We start from the raw sequence: 20,137 nt of genomic DNA, 5'->3' as shown, positions 1-20,137 counted from the left end.
AGCAGCTATGTTAAAAGTTTTACACATGTTTAAACCTGGAGGTACGCACTGAACATCATCCTAAATGTGCTAAAAGCATTCTCTGAAAGTTATTTCGAGCAGTTAGTTCATGATCCCACACGAATAGTAAACGGTTGTGAAAACACAATTGACCACTTAGCAAAAAATAATCCTGAGGAAATAACGAGTATCATAACTGATACAAGGATAAGTGAATACAGAGTGGTCGTAGAGAGATTCAGTGCTGTGACTCCAATGATGCAGATGATGCTATCGCTTATCGTCTACTAAACTCATCATAAGACAAATGACGGATTCCGGATCATTTGTAAGTCTCCCAATTTAAGGCCCTTGGTTAGAACTTGTAGAACTGTTAATGGTCAAGATCTTCGTTTGATAACATTCATGCGCATTTCTTGTCGTGTCGGTGAATTTTCTGAGCCCGTGGAGGTTGGTGGCGCAGGTTTTAATCACCGACTTCCTCTTGAGATGTGACTTTATAAGTAAAACGGAATAAATTTTTTTGGATTATGCCCTTGGAAAATTTTATTTTCGTTTTCGGCTTGAGCTGAAGTTCCGACTGTGCCGCCATTCTAGCAGGGCAGCTCTCTGTAAACTAACATGAATGGGGCAGTGTTTGACGTTGCGCACTTACCTCCTGATCAGGCTGTGGTTCTCCTTCAGACGTTGTGTGGTTTCCTGGATGTGTTGATAGATATATTAGGAATGTTTAATCGTACTGAATATCGGCCTACCAACTGTCTCCACCTATGATGAATGTATTGCCTTAGTTGGTAGATAAAATGTTCACTGAGAGGGTTATAAGGCTGTCTACCTCACCAACACTTTTGGTGCTTAAGAATAAGGTATGGGTGGTGTATGATACACACTGTGAACTATTGCGTTCTTAATCATAAAGTAATCTTGGACTACGTCCCTCTTCCTGATCTACACGGGTGCTTTTCGTGGTTTTCTGGTGTCCACTATTTTTCGGTTTTCGATCTTAACCAGACGTCTTACAAGATTACCCTTGCTAAAGAATCCAAGGAAGCCACTGCCGGTGCCACTGACTGGAATTTACATGAATCGAATTTTCTCATTTTGAGAGTACTGAACGTACGATCAGTTTTACTTGCTAAAAACATTCAACAGCCTACATCTCATAAAATATTTCTTTATGTGAGACAACAGGTTTCGACATACTATGTGCCATCTTTAGGTTTTATAAATCTTTTGTTGTGAAAACGTGTTTATTTCACGTAGAACCTCAAGCCAAGTTGTCGCGTGTACAAAAGTCAGCACATATAAAAGGTCTGTCATAACTAAAATATTTGAAACCTTAAAGCAACTTGTGCAAAACGTCATGTCCATACACACATAGCTCACTTGGCGTGAGGTTCAATGTTAAATGAACTTTTTCATTACAATTGACTTTAAAAGACGTGAAGAAGACAGCAATGTCTGACGAAATCTTTTTACTTAAATAAAGAAAAATTTTGTGATCTGGGCTACTTTAATCTAACAGGGTGCCCTTCCTCCCTTCTGCCGGGGTGGCAGCTGTTTCTACGTTACTCGATGCTGTGCTCGGAAATCTGAAGTTCAAGTCAGTGTATAACTACTTGGACGGTGTCGTCATTTACAGTGCCACCTTCTCCGAGCATTTGGAGCGTTGGTGACTGGTTTTGGAATGTTTGAGGCAAGCGGGGATAACTTTCACATCGTCTCAAGCAGTTGTTCCCAACCTGAGGGATAAAATGAAATTTTCTGAAGATTAAAAACTAAACGATTCCATTCCGTTTCAGCCAAAAAAGTAAATTATTTTCAAAAGCTCATAACTATTATCACAATTTTGAAAGATTATAACTTATCAATGATTACTTTTTCTTAGTTAGTAGCATTAACGTGGTGGAGGTTATAGGTTCCTCACTTATTCTACCAATTATACACACATGTTCCACTTTGTCCCATACATCGCTGGGGTTGAATGCGAGGCATGTACGTAACAAGTGCTAAATATCTCAAGAAAACATCTTGTCCTAGTTGCAGATGCTACCTGCAGTAGTCCTGAAATTGCTTCATTACTCACTTCTAAACAGGTAAATGAATTAATTGACAGCATGACACAGCAGTAACTACATCAGGCCACTATAGTGCTGTACACAGTTGTTTATTATTATTATTATATTATTATTAGAGTGGTTAGGCACGAAGCATTAATAGCCCGAACTCGTCCAATTTCTACCAGTTCAGAAGTAAGGAGTGTACCAATGAACTGATTTGCGAACAGTAAGTATGGTGCACTAATCTGAACTTGTTGTATTTTAAATGGGCTTGCAGTACGCACGTCAAGCAAGTGCCACCCAATGGAGAGGAGTAATTCAGGGCAAACATGTTTTGCAGCAAGTGTGTACCCTCACCGTGGAGAGTTAGCTGTCTTTTCTGAGCAGGAGTCTGGATAGCACTTGTGATGTACCACAGAATCTTTCGTCATTCATTCTAAAACACACACACACACACACACACACACACACACACAAACACAAACACACACAAATTAAATATTAGTCAACATTCATCAGTTAAAAAATAATAGTGTTCCAAGAAAAGTCTTTCATTCGACAATTTAGTCACCTGCTAAATTTGGTGATAATCTGGGGGAGAGGGGGAGCAACGGATGGCAGTTGGGGAGAGAGGGGAGGGGTTACTAGGTAATGTCTGACTGTGCTCAGGGGTAATGGGCTAAGAAGGGCTCGGAACCACAGGTCTATAGTTATCTTAGTTCGTCATGAGATATCTCTTCACGGGCATCTAGTCTGGGCTGAGGAGATCAAGCGAGATCAGTATAGGAGCCGAGATATTTAGTTTCCACCCTCTTAAGACCAAAAAAGAATTTTTTTGTGGTGGTAAGTTCTATGGGACCAAACTGCTGAGGTCATCGGTCGATAAGCTTACACACTACTTAACCTAACTCAAACCAACTTACGCTAAGGACAATACACACGCACATGCCCGAGGGAGGACTCGAACCTCAGACGGGGTGAGCCGCGAAGACCCTGACAACACGCCTCAGAGAAGCTCGTTTCATTTTAATGACTAACTTCTTCCGAAAATTCGTTCAGGAATTTGCTGAGTTAGCCACTCCGCTAAACCTCTTGCGAAAGGAAGGGGAGCCGTTTGTCTGCACCGACAGACTGCACTTAAAATCACTTTGAGTAATACCATTTTTTCTGGCTATTTCTTACTTCAGTCAAACCTTCATGGTCTAAACAGATGCCTCTAACTCAGGAATTGCCGCCGTCTTGCAAGGTGGAAAACGGAGGTCATTAGCCTACTCCGTGGGTGCCTGTTTCCAGCTGAGAAGAAATACTCTACTTTTGAGTTGGAAACGCTGGCTGTCCTCTTTGAGCTAAAGAAATTTAAATACTGCCTCGAACTCCAGGAATTCACACTCGAGACGGGCAACTAGTCCTTTAGTAGGGTTCAGTTTCTCCCATGTAAAACTGGGTGTATTGCGAGGTGAGCCGTCTCAATGTCTGCCTTCCGCCCGAATGTGTGCTACATTAGTGGGTGCGACAACGTTGTAGTGGACAACATTAGCAGAATGTTCGAAGTGCACGAGGAGTGTTCTTCTCCCCATGATGTTAGTACAGTTCTTACCGATGTTCCATTATTGTTTCCTGACCTTGTACAACAACAAGAGCAGGTCAGGTTGGTCTCCATTATGGATCAGTTGAGAGCCGGTCAGCAAGTTCACAGGTACAAACTGCGGAAGGACATTCTCTACAGGCTCGGGAGCCGGGGTGAAGACCTTAAAGTCTGTCTGACTGCTGTGCTTATCCCAGCTCTTTTCAAATATTATCATAAGTCTGTCGTGGGGACATCTGTTTGTATACAAAACCATTCATAAGATCCGTGAGTCCGTAACCTCTCCCACCCTGTATTAAGAAGTTAGAGAAATGGTTGTCATTGTCAGGAATCAAAGATGGGTTTCGTTTGTTTCATCAATCCACTCAAGCGGCCGTCCCCACGGAGCAGCCTTTTATTGATTAAGCCTGTCCCCTTCTCCGGATACAAGGTGAGCAGTATATATTTATGGTGGATGGTGGTTTTACTCCGGTCACCCTCAGTAGTGGGATTATTCCGTACAAAGTATTAGGCACCTGAGTAAAATTTTCTCTTGGTTCGGTCCTCCGAAGGTCATTGCCAGTGATAACGCGCCTGGTTTTTCTTTGAGGGGGTTTCGGAAATTCCCTTACTGGTCAGGGGTTACACACTTCACCACGATACCTTGTTACCCCCAACCTTTATTCACGGAATGGGTTAATCATAATTTAGTCCTCTTTAATTCTCCTGCACTCTGAGGTCAAACTAAATTTGACCTTTCTTCACCATGGCTGAACCTAGCCTTTAATACTAAATGGCTCTGAGCACTATGGGACTCAACTGCTGTGGTCATTAGTCTAACTAACCTAAGGACATCACACACACCCATGCCCGAGGTAGGATTCGAACCTGCGACCGTAGCAGCAGCGCGGCTCCGGACTGGAGGGCCTAGAACCGCACGGCTACCGTGGCCGGCCTTTAATACTGCCAGAGATGAGTTGCGTAGGACTACCCCTGCTTCCCTCATGTTTGGCTATCACCTCAGTTCCCTTCATCAAATATCTGATCCATACATGATTTGTTGCCTAATGATATTAGTCCTGAGTTAATCAAGGTTAATTGGTATAGAGTCAGGGAATATATTCCAGAGCGCCCATAAAAGGGAATTGCCACTGTACAAGCAGAGCCAACAATTTGGCACACTCAGGTCGGGGACACAGTCTTTGTAATTTGGTGGGAAGAGGCTCCGTGAGTAAGGGGTCCAGAAAACTGTCACCCCACTTTATGGGTCCGTGTAAGGTGTTGGAGATACCCACTCCAGTCACTCCTAGGCTCTGTGAGGAAGACAGTGGAAATGAGCTGTGGGAGCACCTTAGCGAGGTTAAAAGGGTTAGTGTCAGTTAAGTATCCTTTGTGAGCCCTGCACCCTCTCAGGTTACCTGGTGACCTTGAACCGTTGCGTTGTTAATAGATCATGCAACGTCTACTGGAACACGATCATTGCCGTGAAGGCAGTGTGGCACATTTGCCGTGATGAATGGTGTTGAGACCGCATGGCCGCATTTTTTTTTTTTTTTTTTTTTTTTTTCCGGGAGAGCTATCGGGGAAACAGCGCGGACTGCTGAGGTCTCCAGGGAAATGGACTGGCTGTTTGTTTTGTCCCCTATATAATGTCTAAATTTGCCTGGCTGAGCATCTTCTGAGCAGAAAAGACATGCACTGCAAACGGGAGTGGATGCATTGTTCCAACAAGGTCTGGAGGCCAGTGGTGAGTCATTATCATTCACACATCTCCTGGCAGCACTATTTGTCAGTACACAGCAGCTTTGGACGCTCGGTGAATTACTTTTAGTACCGACCACGCGGCATTCATAAAGACTGGTCTTCCTCCCCGCTGTGAGCGTGGTAAATGTGACTGTTTCGCTTCATGCTCGCGTTTGCGTCTTGTTGCTTCTACATCAGATTCGTCAGCCAACCGTTCGCGTCTTCTTTCCAGCTATATTTTCCGTCCAGCGTGACGGCTAAATATTTACCGTTTCCGACACGTGATTTGAAGCTGAAACTCGGTTGATCACTGAATTTCTTTTCAATCAAGTGTGAATGCTTGCCTTGGGCTACTTACCTTATCATCTTTTAACGACTTAGTACAACAGTTTTGTCTACATTGTCAGCATGTAATTCGATGATTTAAATTTTTTATCGTGTTACTTAAAAGTTACTTCTCTGTCTTGGGACTGGTTGCTTAGAAAAGGAGTGTGGTGAGCAGCGTATCGAGTCTGCCCTAAGTAATTTCGAATCCGTTCGTTCGGAGCACATTACCGGATGCATGGTGGTTTCATATCAAGCAACTTTAATGTTTTTCTTTCATTCTAATTAACTCCTTTTAGGAGACTGAATTACTTGTTGCATTTTAGTTAAGCTTAGCCTAAAGACGTTTACCACCTGCCTCTTTTGGAGACAGTTTTAGTACCATGTTATCCTTTTTATAAAACTGTTATTTGCAGCATTCTTGAGTATTGTACTCAAAGAAATTGTTTAACCGACTATCAGTAGTTGCTTTCGGATGGTCTTATCTCTTAATATATCAAGGTCCTGTTGACCTAATTAGAAGTGTGAATAAAAATCTTAATACGTATGATGTTCAGTTCTTATTTTGCGTGGTCCTTCCACTCTCAGGTAACATTGCGCCAGTAGTGCGTACCAGCTTCAGATTTCGTACATGCACGCCCCGTCCAGTTTTCGATAAAGAACTACTATCCCTTCCTTCAGAGCGTCGGGCACTATGACGTCTCGCCACACGTCCTTGGCAACAGCTTCAAGAGACCCTTTTAGCATGTCCCAATAGCATTGGTAGTGTTCTGATCCGAAGCCACCATGCTCTGGCGATTTTCTGCTACTTGCACGGATGGTTGCCACCTCGATATCATTGATCATGAATCGGGATCCAGAGTGATTCTATGCGCCTCCTGCAGGTGTTCTTGGATGGTGCTTAGCATTGCGTGACAGGCCTGATCGTCGATATTTATCATTCATACAGAATACTACAATATGCGTGCGCACAGTCCATAATCACCTTCTATCTACTCGCTGGCTGGAGTCATTCACAACTCCATTAACTAGGTGTGCTTTCCGTCGGTGTGCAGGACGCAAAATATGGTATCGTAATATGCTTTCATAGGCTACGTCTTTTGGTGGAGACTCGACACACACTCTCTAGAGTTGCGTCCGCCGCATATCAGTGATTTTATCTTTAAAATACGTGAGCTTCCCATATGATGACGCGTCTAGGATGTTAGCTCTTTGGTAAAGGACCCTTATATACTGATAGTAAAACTCTATGCTCGGTTTTGGCCACAACCGTTACCGTCGACCGTAATGTTTCACTTTTGATTGAAGCTTAGGGCTCGCGTAGCGAATACAACATGTCAGACCGTCGGGTGGTGGTGTCATTTAGAAAAAATTGATCCCAGTTGAGTCTTATTTGACTCCCAAGCTCGGGATCCTGCTGGAGGCTAGTATTCAGCTTCCAGTAGGCGAAACCACAAGAGACCTGTTGTCGTTGAAGATTTATAAAATAGGAATAGGCACAGCGCCGAGAAAAACTGACTGACGCTATGTCAGGTGGTTGAAGAGCGAGAGAGGCGTACTTCCTATCCAGCCTGCTTGCTACACAGTAGAGCAAAGAGATAAATACGACGCAGTGGTGGTGTGACTGTTCTCAAGTGCCAGCGAGATGAAGACCTGTGATCAGAGTTTCCAGTTCGTGACACTTTATGAAGTTGAGCTGCTTATCCTTAGAATGGAGGACGGAGTTGTAGTCTTCAGCAATGAGCAGAGGACCACCGTTGGTCCGAAACCGCGCGACTGCTACGGTCGCAGGTTCGAATCCTGCCTCGGGCATGGATGTGTGTGATGTCCTTAGGTTAGTTAGGTTTAAGTAGTTCTAAGTTCTAGGGGACTGATGACCACAGTAGTTAAGTCCCATAGTGCTCAGAGCCATTTGAACCATTTGAAGCACCATTGGTGCCGGCCGGAGTGGCCGTGCGGTTCTAGGCGCTACAGTCTGGAACCGAGCGACCGCTCCGGTAGTAGGTTCGAATCCTGCCTCGGGCATGGATGTGTGTGATGTCCTTAGGTTAGTTAGGTTTAAGTAGTTCTAAATTCTAGGGGACTGATGACCACAGTAGTTAAGTCGCATAGTGCTCAGAGCCATTTGAACCATTTTTTTGAACCACCGTTGGTGCAGATAAGACGTGGAAGCTCTTCTTTAAAAAGCAGCGAAAGCTCGTGTCATTTGGTTGAGCCTAATGGAGCATAGAGGTTTATTATCTGTATTCCATTGACGGTACATGAGATGCCTTGACCATTAATAATAAGGTGGACATTAGTAAATGGAATACTGTCACGCATCAGCATTGCAGTTCCGTTAGAATCTTCACTACTCGCATTATAAATGGCACTATAACCTGCAATAGTAATATCGGTAGTGGTAACTTCCTGAAGAAGGGCAATATCGACAGCAGTGCCGTACATAAAGTCTGCAAGAGCACGGATTTTATGACCACACGTAATCCGGTGAATATTGATTCTAGTGATATTATAACTCTGGCCCTGCATTTGGGGGCTGTAGCTGCATTGCAGCATGAGGTGGCGTTCCCGTCTCGACTTCCGCCTACCAGAGCGATGTTTCGGACGTTACGGGTGGGTCTTCTTTCATGGCTGTAGCCTTAGCAGCGACACAGATTCCGACGCTGGCGTAACACCCTTACTGGACGCGACCGTTTTCGATAGAGTCCGCTTTAGTTTTTCAACTTTCTTCTGTACTCCGGAATGCGCGACAAAATTTTTTTTCGAGTGACGGATGTAAGGTGTCTCCCTTCCCTTTGCCAGTCGTGCTCTTGTTATGTTGCTGTTTGAGCTACATTTCGTCGTGAGAACACTGAGTGGAGCCCTGCGGTGGTAAGGACGGCACTGTCATTACTTCCGACCAGAATTACATTCCTAGTTTCGCCGGGAATATCGAGGCCTGATGAGTGGCAGATGTAACAGATTCGGCAGCCAGGGTGCTTGCAGTTGGGCATGAGGTGTCAAGCGCAGCTTCCACGTCGTGTGAGGTCGCCTCCTCAGTCATCAATAGCTTTTTCAGATTCACGGGTGTGGTTCTCGGTAAGGGCAAGTGCACCTCCCGGCTCGGTATGCTGAGCAACAGTTGTGGGGTTTGCGTCGTAGTCAGCCAAACCATTGCGGGAGAGCGCGGCAGCGTACCTGTTTTCTGGGAAAGTAGCCGGCACTCGACAGTTTGCCAGTAGGCGGTCAGTCGACCCGCAGAAAGAGCAGTGCACCGTACAATGTGAATGTCCACATGTCATCAACATCTCAGTACATTGATAACAAGGCTGTCAACTAGGTAGATGTAAGCGGGCGACCACTTTTCATTAGCGAGGCTAAGGACGGTTCCATACGGACATAGCAATCGTGGCGTATCATCACTCGAAAATTCGAACGTCAGATTGAATATGTGAACTTTACAGATGCCGTAGCCAGTATGTACAACTTCTACGTCACTAATTGAGCCGTCAAAGTGTTTGAAGTTTAGATTTACACCAGCGGAAGTTACAATACTTCCACATAGCTCCGAAGTTTCCAGTCTTATAAAGAGAGAGTTCAAAATGAAATCAACTGAAATCCCACGATATCTTCGTGAGCAGCCTTAAGTTCCTAACGTACCCATTTGTGAATGTCTAAGACAGCAGGACGCAAAGAGTTCCGATCAAAGTCTCACTGGATATAATGTGTTCTGCTTAAGTTCCACATGTTACTTACAGAACTTTGTTACGACACCCACCAAGTCGTGAACCTCATGCGACACGTAAAAGCACAGGGACCACGGCGGTGGACGAGAGCCCTTTGCAGACGTCCGATCCCTGCCGCAGCTGCCACTACACTTGATACTAGGCAGCCGTGCTAACCACTACACTACCGTAGCATTGTGGACTACACGTGTCCACTACCCTCCCCAACACAAACTTCAGTTCACACCTTCAACTCCTTTTCCCCTCCTAAATGGTCAGTACTGATGAGGGTCTAAAACATTGGAATAGCCCCCCAGTTTTGTGCGTAATGGGGAAATTCTGCTTATACCTGTGGTGTAGGTAATGTACTGATCTGTGGAATTATATTTTCCTGGAGGAGACATATCAGTCTCAACGTTATCGTTGATAAAGTTCGTGCAGCGGTGGTCGCACAGTGTGTTGTCGTGACGTGGTTAGCACAACTGTCTAGTAAGCAGGAAACTCAGGTTTAAGTCATGGCTCTAACACGGATTTTAATTCATTGCTCCGCCTTCTTTCCTTTTTGAAGATAAGGTTGAGACTCATACGCCTCCAGGAAAATGTAATATCGTTTAGTATAATGTTTTCTCACTTGAACGCAAGATATACACTATGTGCTGTCACACGGGGATCTTCTCCCGGGGCGAGTGATAGCATCAGGAATTCAACTTACACTGTCAAACGGGCGCCTAAAAATGCCAACCCCATAGAGAAATTGGAAAATTCAAAGGGAAAAAAGGAAATAAAAAACATATGCATAGGAATATGTACCAGTGTCAACGCTGAGCACTGGTCATGGGACAAATAGCTAGTGGTCAGCTTTGTTTAAGTCTAATCTTTATACTACGTTTCATGGGGGTGATCCATTCAGTTAGTTCTTACTACATCTGTAGCACATTGTAGTTAGCATGAGCGTCAGCTTAAACGGGGATAACAGCTTACAAAGCTGTATGCATTTAATAGAGCATCTGGATCTGAGTATGGTGTGTAAGTAGGCTGTTTAGGTTTTTATGTTGGTAACGCGACGTACTGCTCTGTATGAAAATCGCTGACTGCGCTGTGTGCAGTCTGTGGCTGGTTGGACTCATTGTTGGAATATTCTCTTGTGTAGTGTTGGGCAGTTGAATGTGAACAGCGTGTAGCGTTGTGCAGTTGGAGGTGAGCCACCAGCAGTGGTGGATGTGGGGAGAGAAATGCCAGAGTTTTGAGCGGACGATCTGGACGTGTGTCCGTCAGAAAAAGGAAATTTGTTTAATTGGATGTCACAAAGTTATATATATTATGACTTTTGAACGCTATTAAGGTAAATACATTGTTTGTTCTCTATCAAAATCTTTCATTTGCTAACTGTCCTTATCGGTAGTTAGAATCTTTTATTTAGCTGGCAGTATTGCCGCTCGCTGCATTGCAGTAGTTCGAGTAACGAAGACTTTTGTGAGGTATGTGGTCCATGAAAGGTATAGATATGGTCATGCTTTTGTAGGGATTATTGAAAATGAGACTGCGTTGCGCTAAATATATTATGTGTCAGTTTAGTGACGATCAGAATAAGTAAAGAGAGCCGGCCGAAGTGGCCGTGCGGTTCTAGGCGCTGCAGTCTGGAACCACGAGACCGCTACGGTCGCAGGTTCGAATCCTGCCTCGGGCATGGATGTGTGTGATGGCCTTAGGTTAGTTAGGTTTAACTAGTTCTAAGTTCTAGGGGACTAATGACCTCAGAAGTTGAGTCCCATAGTGCTCAGAGCCATTTGAACCATTTTAGCCAAGTAAAGAGAGAACTGTCTGAGTACGTTGTGTATTGCTCAGCTGTTTCTGTGTCAAATAACGTAAGAGTTTTTCCAGCACTGTCATTCATAATTTTTCAAAGGGGACGTGTCAGAGGTGCCCAGGCAGGAGACAACTGGCCCAATAATTATTAGTGTTTACAGTCCTTTTGACGATGAGGTCCTTAAACACAGAGTCCGCAGCTCGTGGTCGTGTGGTAGCGTTCTCGCTTCCCGCGCCCGGGTTCCCGGGTTCGATTCCCGGCGGGGTTAGGGATTTTCTCTGCCTCGTGATGACTGGGTGTTGTGTGATGTCCTTAGGTTAGTTAGGTTTAAGTAGTTCTAAGTTCTAGGGGACTGATGACCATAGATGTTAAGTCCCATAGTGCTCAGAGCCATTTTGAACCTTAAACACAGAAACGAACTTCGATTTGACTGATAGAGGGAGAAAATCGCTGTCCCACTAATTAACCTAAGTTAAGATATAGACACAACTGACCATAAGATCAATAAATAAGCAATTAAGTCAATCGTAATTATTTTACCTACTTACGTTGTTATCTCCTTCGAAGCCGGAACGTTAACCGATTTTTTTCCAGAGAATGTTAAGCAGCAACGTAAATATCCGATAAACATTCACCAGGTGCGTAATATTAGAGCCAGAGTGTAGGATTAGAACAGAGAGACAATGAATGGTACTTGATCGATTGGTCGTTGAGTTACATGTACGAAGTCTTTTTTGTGGTTAGTGATCAGATTGTTTACGACTTTTTAACAAAAAATAATACTGTTAATAAACGAGTAGTTGATGAAACCATCAACACGTTCTCATTAGTTGCAGAATGGCAGGCGACGTCAAGAGTCTTGATACAGGAGTATCTTCTATGAACGCCAACACTGAGGAACATTTCTACGATAGTAAACCATCTGATTATTCGGGGTGGTGTATGTTTGTTGGGAATGGACGTCAAACAAGGGAACACTCACGAAATCTAAACCATTGCAAACGAAGCAGTGTGACTGTTCAAACGAAGTCAATAACCATCATCGGGAACTATATAATTAAGTGCCAAAATACTGATTAGGCGTCACGTAGATTTCATATGATTGATGTAGTACGAATGTCTATATGAACATGTACCGGAGACGTTGATGAGGCATCTCACAGATTTCATGTGTTTAAAATAAAATGTCGTTACTGAAGAAGTATCCCATTCCTTGAGAGCATAAACAATCTACAGGAGAGGAGATACAAATAACAGAGGAGGTTACAAAAATATCCTATTCCACATCAGAATATACATTCTCATTGTCAACAATGCCGAAAAAAATCAAAAGGATGTACCGTTGTTGGGACAAAAATAGTCAGGAAGAGATAGACTACTGCCGATTTCGTGATAATTCCAGAAAATAACGGCTGACTTCATTAGGCACAGAAGATAACCAAATTGTAGCTCACATACTTTATGCAGTGTAGATGTATCTTGAAGTATTTTGTAAGAGATTATATGGAAGTTGACGAAAAAACAGAAAATTACTTCCGTTACAGACTTCGAGCCTTCAGTTGTACACCACAAGACTACTGCTCTAGAATTTACTGTAGACTTCAGAGAGATAGGTAGTGTGGTGTAGAGGCACATAGATTCTGGTGCCAGTCGTGTTGAGAAACAGTCAAAAACGCTAAAACTCAGCATTCCACCAGGGTTTGATGGATTCATGTCAGAGCTTAGCATCTTAAGATTGTCGTCACTGACAAGTGCATAGTATTCAAAATTAATATGCTGATTCAGACCGTCATATAATGCGAGAATTATACGAATTTTATTAGCAAACGTCTTTGGAATGGGCCAAGAAACCACATGTAAGACTTCGTTAATGATCTACACGCGCCAGATACTAGTCCAGCAAGAAATAGATAAACCTTTACTTGGTAATATGTCAACACTATATGAATGGCTAATCTGCCTATTACTTGTAGCTCCTGCCACAAGTCACCGCTGCTCTCACAACACCGCAGTCCCTGGCAGCAAACTAAAAATTCCAAGATGGTAGAAAGCTATGATCCCCTTATCTATCATGTGACAAGCCACACTCCCATTATCAGTGGCGTCATCATCATCATCATCACGTGACAATCCATGCACTCGCCTCTTCCTTTCCCTACCCTTCCCCCCCTAGTTTGAGCCTATAGGAGCATAGTATTAAAACTAAACAGCCAATAACAGTGTAGTACTTAAGAGACCCTTAAAAGAAAGATCCAGTCATAATGTAGCTCCTGAACAGTCTTCTTAGCCATGGTCAGAAACAGTAGATTTATTGAATTTGTTTTATCACGTAGTATTCCCACGTCTAAAATACGACCATCAACACACACACACACACACACACACACACACACACATACATACGTACATACACATGTAATTCGTCATGCAAGATACTGCCTAAAACATGATTGCGGATTCTAAGATTAAGCTTCTCCGTGCTATTACCGCATCTAAATTATTATAAAATACATTTGGCTTAAAAAAATAAAAATAAAAATAAAAAAAGCTAAACAGACAGCTGACATTTCGTGTTAGGTATGAATGAGGCTATGTAGCAAAACTAACCCGACAAAACGTGTTTCCTAAGGTACGATTCTAAGCAAGCAGGCACACTGCTAGTTACTGGAAGGATGCATTTAATTGTATTATTAGGCTTACTTGGTGTAAAACGCCTTGAGCTCTCAAACTAAATATTTCCAAACGTAAATTATTCTATTATTCCTGTCAAATGTTACAAATAGGTAAAGGACGTTAGCATTTCAGTCTGACACTAAGCTGTTGGTTGTCCATAGAACCAACTGTTGCTACCTTCGATTTTTAACCGTTCTTCAGTAGCTTTTACCTAAGCGAGCACCATTTTAGGGAGAAGAAGATAATGCATCATGTTCTATACAAGAAAATATAGTCTTTGATGTTAATTGCCAACTACTGCTTTTTATCATAAATGATACAGGCCTACTCAAGGCTATGCGCGAAATCAAATTTTGAGAAAGCCCTTAATATTAATCAATTAAAACAATGGAGTCAAACTCTCTAAAACGTTTACATACTCTCTTCACCATACTCAATCACTAAGTAACACCAAAAATGTGATCGTAATGCTCCATAGTATGACACGTAAAAATCACAAGACAGTAACAGACAAATGTACTGACAAAACAAAATTTTAGGAAGGAAGGAGAAAGGTGTTTTGATGAGGTATTTACTGCAGTGTAACACTTAAACTGTACATTTCCGTAATTCACGAGGCATGTTACAGGAAATGTTTACACATTGCGCAATGCGACCAAAGACAGTGATTAAACAAGATGCGCCGGCCAGGGTGGCCGAGCGGTTCTAGGCGCTACAGTCTGGAACCGCGCGACCGCTACGGTCGCAGGTTCGAATCCTGCCTCGGGCTTGACCTCAGAAGTTAAGTCCCATAGTGCTCAGAGCCATTTGAACCATATGAAAACAAGATGGAGATTAAACATGGCCAAGGATAATTGTGGTACAGGACAGAGATGAAAAGTCTATATCTCTAAAATACAATCTTTGCCACCAAAATAATATTGTCATGATAAGTAACTATTCTGAGCACAAAAACTCCAGCACACACGGGTTGCTTACCACAATACACAAGTATAGTTGCAGATGTCTGACCTGGAACAAAAATTAGAATTTTGCCAAACTATTTGTGATTTTCTGCACAAAACAAACATGGAACTACTGTCGTAATGTACTTATTCTTCAAAACGTCTTTGAAAATACTTCTCTAAAACTGTTGTAAAAGTGAAACATTATATTGACATAATGTTAGGGCCTTAACTTCATCATAAAGTTCAAGACGTAGTCATCTTTTGCTGTCGCACAGTGCAAACTACATGAAGTGGCAGTCTTTGTGTTATTGACATAACTGTGAAGACATTTTACTTGCGTAAAGAACATTGTGAACTGAATAAGCATCATAGAACAATTTAGACACTCAAAACATTTAAATGGAAGTCCATTGCGATTTACACCAATCGTGGTACAACAGTCGAACATTGGACGTTCTCAGGAGCTCCTCTATCCGTATTACTCAAATTTTTGGATAGATGCTTTTGTTCATGATGTAGAAACAAATTCATATAAATTGGATATTTCTGAGTATGACTATGATGGTTATTCTGGAGCTACATTGTGCCTGGATTTTCCATTTTAAGGGCCACTAAAATATTTGACTGGCTGTTTCATTTTAATGCTGTGTTGTTATGGGCTGAAATGAAGATGGGTAGGGTAAGGGAAGGAGTACGTGAGTGTATGGCTTGTCACATGATGGTGATGATGATGATGATTATGATGATGATGATTATGTCACTGACAAAGGGAGATCGGTTTGTCACGTGATAGATAAGGGGTGCGTGGCTGGCAGCCAATTTGGATTTTAGAATTTCCTGTGAACACTAGCGACAGCAGAGCCGAAATGGCAGCTCAGTACTCGAACTTTGCATCATTCTCCGTAGATATGCCTACTGGCAGCTTACATCAGTAGATATATACATAAGACGCCTGACAGATAAGTGAATCACCCGGAAGAGGAGGAGAAAACAAAATGATATATCATTACTTGAACTCTTATGTGATGTTTCAGCTATTATATAACCGAGTTACATTTACAAAGGAGTTGACAGAATGAGTCTACTTATCAGTATGGTGTTGCACCTCGTCTTGCCTGCATGCACATACTGATTCGGTTCGGAAGTTTGTCATAAAGCTGTTGTCATAAAGTGATGTGGGTGTTTCATCTTTTTTTCAGGCAGTGTGTTTTACCATTTGGCTGTTCCTTTTGTGGCATTTCATTTAGATATTCATTTCACGATAAACTTGAAGAGGATGAACATATATATATATATATATATATATATATATATATATATATATATATATATATATATTCCTCATTCCTCTATGGTATAAAAGGAATTGTTAAGGAGCGTCTTCTTTAATATATGTTCGAAAACATGTGTTCTATCTGTCGGAAGTTTATTTTCCATGGGCAGATTGTCAAAGGGTGTATTTCACCGCTCTCATTCAGATTCATTAAAGAGTAATGCAGATCTTTTTTCCTACTACTGTTTTATTTGTGAAGACCTCTTACATTTTCAAATTCATATGGACAGTTCTAACAAATTTCATATTTGAACACTGTGCAGCTGTGGTTAACATTCCCAGCTTCTTAAAGAGACGCCATTAAGATGAATGTATGTGAATCCCATACACAATTGTATCTCAACACAGAGATAGATTCCCTGCTATGACTATGTGTGTCAGAAGACAAAGGCTGGTTATGTACTCAGCTACGAGAAACGGTCACCTACAGTGAGGGAAAGTTTCGGTCCGTAGGAGACCTTGTCCTTGAGCTAAGACACTGCAGAAACTCTCGTCCATAACTGGCGGCACTACGTGCAACTTCAAGCGATAATAATGAAGGAACAGCTTATTTTAAAAACCAGCCGACCATATTGTAAAACTTCCTCATACTGACTTTTCATATTTGCAATATTATTTGTTACCAAGAACTTTGGAAAGAGACAGAAATGGGTCAGACAAATGTTACAAATGTTGGCGGGGGATAGCTGAACTCTGACGGAAATTAGTCCTGCTCGGTAAGTGGACAACTCTTATGTGTGGTCATTAAGCTGTCTACCTCGGTACTAGTGTCACGTAACTGGTCATCTAACGAAAAATTACAAGTCTGTGTTCAAAAGCGAAATACCAGCAGTGCTGGATATTGAGATCACGGGATATTGGTATCAATATCGTAACATCGAGTTATGGAGTTTCAGCGACTCTCACGCGGCACTAAATTCACCGTACCGCCTGAAATAAGTGGTTCCTTGTTTTACACAGCTTCATAAATAAATAACGTAACATCTGTTTTCTTAAATCAAAGATATTGAAAAATCTCATTGTTAAAAGCATATATATTGTCTCTCTTAATAATGCTCTGGCACATTTTCGCTGTCTTCTCGGCAGATATTTGAAATTTAGTTTTTCCGTTGTGTAGATGGAGTCGGTTCAAACATAAACTGCTAACAAACTAATTTTAAGATGAAATTTTACGTGACCGTCTGACAGGGTGGTCCCAAATTAGCCTATTTCGACTTTCATTTTATCGATATCTACTGACAGTTCCTGTAAAACAAGAAGAATAATCCGAGGAACAGAGCTACTACTTGGCGGTAGCAATCAGCGTGGGCCAGGGCGGCACGTGAGTAGCTGCTGGAGTACTGGCCGTTCATCGCACTTTACTGTCCTGTTAATAGATACTGGTAAAACGAATACCACGCTTCACTAATATGGGACCGCTCTGTTGAATGGCAGCATAAAATACCGCTTTAAAAATCATTTTCCTTTTAACGGGAAACAACCAGACGCTTCCAGTTGATGCTAGGAGTCGCATGGTACATGTGATGAGCAATATTCGTTTGGTCCAAGTCATGCGTAACACTGCAAAAATGAACTGTGTTTAACTGCAGAAGCAGCACAGAAAATGCGCCTGGTGGCTCTTAGGGGATCGTGCCTGATAAACAGAGATAAGCCAGCAGAAGACACGGTTGGGTATCTTTGTAACTTCGCATACGTACAAACCGTCGGCTGGTATGCAGATCATAACTGCAATTTTCTGTGACGGATGGAACGGCCACCAGAGTGCATTAGGGTTGTGTTATTTAGTGTTGTTAGTATGTCAGGCAATTCAGTTAAAGAGGGATGAACATCTCTAAAAAGGTCAGTCACAGAAGTTGTAAAGATAAAAGTAGGTAGAAAGATGGTAACAGCGAGGCAACCATGGGTAACACAACAAATGCTTCAGTTGATCGCCGTGGGAAGGAAGTACAAAAATGTTCAGGGACATTCAGGGATCGAGAAAGAAGTCACTTAGGTGGTTCAAATGGCTCTGAGCACTATGGTACTTAACTTCTGAGGTCATCAGTCCCCTAGAACTTAGAACTACTTAAACCTAACTAACGTAAGGACATCACACACATCCATGCCCGAGGCAGAATTCGAACCTGCGACCGTAGCGGTCGCGCGGTTCCAGACTGTAGCGCCTAGAACCGCTCGGCCACTCCGGCCGGCGAAGTCACTTAGGAATGAAATAAACAGGAAGTACCTGGAAGCTAAGGCGACATGGCTACATGAGAAATGTTAAGAAATCGAAAAAGATATTATTGTTGGAAGAACTGACTCAGCATACAGAAAAGTAAAAGAATCTTCGGTGAAATAAAAGCAAACACTGTAACATTAAGAGAGCTATGGGAATTCTAATGTTAAACGCTGAGAAGAGAGCGAATAGGTGGAAAAAGTACATTGAGGGCATCCATGAGGCGAAAGGCTAGTGTGATGACGTGACAGAAGAAGAAACAGGAATTGACGGAGAGAAGAAAGAGGAGTGTTAGAGTTTAAAAGAACTTTGGCGACGTAAGGTCAAATAAACGGAGAAGGGTAGACGACATTCAAAACATTCCAGAACTTCTAAAATCACTGGGGGGGGGGGGGGGGGGCAACAATGGCAACAAAACGACTATTCAAGTTGGTGTGTAGAATGTGTTGAGACTGGCAGTATGCAATCAGACTTTCGGAAAATATCATCCATACAACTCCGAGGAAAGCAAGAGCTGACAAGTGCGATAAAATCAGCTTAAGAACTCATGCAAAAGTAAAAATGAAAAACAACATTGAAGGGTTGCTCTGACATTGCGTTTGATAATGGAAGCAAGAATGAAGAAAAAACAAGGCGCGTTCATAGAAACTGTCGACCTGGAAAAAGCGTTCGACAATGTAAAATGGTGCAACGCATCCGAAATTTTGAGACAAAGAGGGGTAAACTATAGGGAAAGACAGGAGATGTACAATATGTACTAGAACCAAGAGGAAACAATAAGATTGGAAAACCAAGATCGAAGTGGTCGGATGTAAGACAGGGATGTAGTCTTTCGCCCCTACTGTTCAATTTCCACATCGAAGAATCAATGACGGAAATAAAAGGCTGGTTCAAGAATGAGATTAAAATCCAAAGTGAAAGATATCAATGATAATATTTGCCGATAACGTTGCTATCCTTGCTGAGAGTGAAGGAGAGTTACCGGATGTGTTGAATGGAATCAACAGTCTAGTGAGCACAGAATATGGACTGAGAGTACATCGAAGAAAGACGAATGTAATGAGAGGTAGCTGAAATGAGAACAGCGGTAAACTTAACATCAAAATTGCGGATCACGAAGTAGACAAAGCTAAGGAATTCTGCTACGTAGACAGAAGAAAACGGAAGAGGACATAAAAAGCAGACTAGCACTGGTAAAGTGGACATTCCTGGCCAAGAGAAGTCGGCTACTACAGTGCGATTCTAATAACTGTATCGGTTTCCCGTCAATGGTGCGCCCAGCTTTCAGTAGCTGGTTCGCGGTGAAAGCGCCGCCTCCGCCGCTGCGCGCGTTATGCCGGTGGCGGCAGTTTTTGCTGGTAGGGACACAACTGCGATGCAGCCTGCCGTGTCCTTCCGCCCACGCCAGTCACACTGGCGCCAAGCTGCTGGCCGTGACGGACTTTAACGAAGCGCGGCGGAAACCCATGACGTCCCGCATCGCATTACTGCTGCCAATCGAGGAATGCGCCGGACAAACGGAGGAGGAATGTCTGTGCGCTGGCAATGCGGCGGTTGGGGAGCAAACACGGAAGTCCACCAGCACCGCAGTGGCAAGCCGACGGCACGCGTGTCATTTTGCTCACGTAATAAACAACGAAAGAAGTTAATCAAAGTTCCAGAATTGAGTAAGAATATAAATACAGTTTGTAATGTTATGTATGCCTCACTGCTTTTTCTTAAAACTAATTTGTTCCTGATTTTATTCTGAGAAGCTCAGTAATGTAT

This window comes from Schistocerca americana, chromosome 7 (genome assembly GCF_021461395.2).
Source record: "Schistocerca americana isolate TAMUIC-IGC-003095 chromosome 7, iqSchAmer2.1, whole genome shotgun sequence".
NCBI lineage: Eukaryota > Metazoa > Arthropoda > Insecta > Orthoptera > Acrididae > Schistocerca > Schistocerca americana.
Note: the sequence above shows the minus strand (reverse complement) of the source record.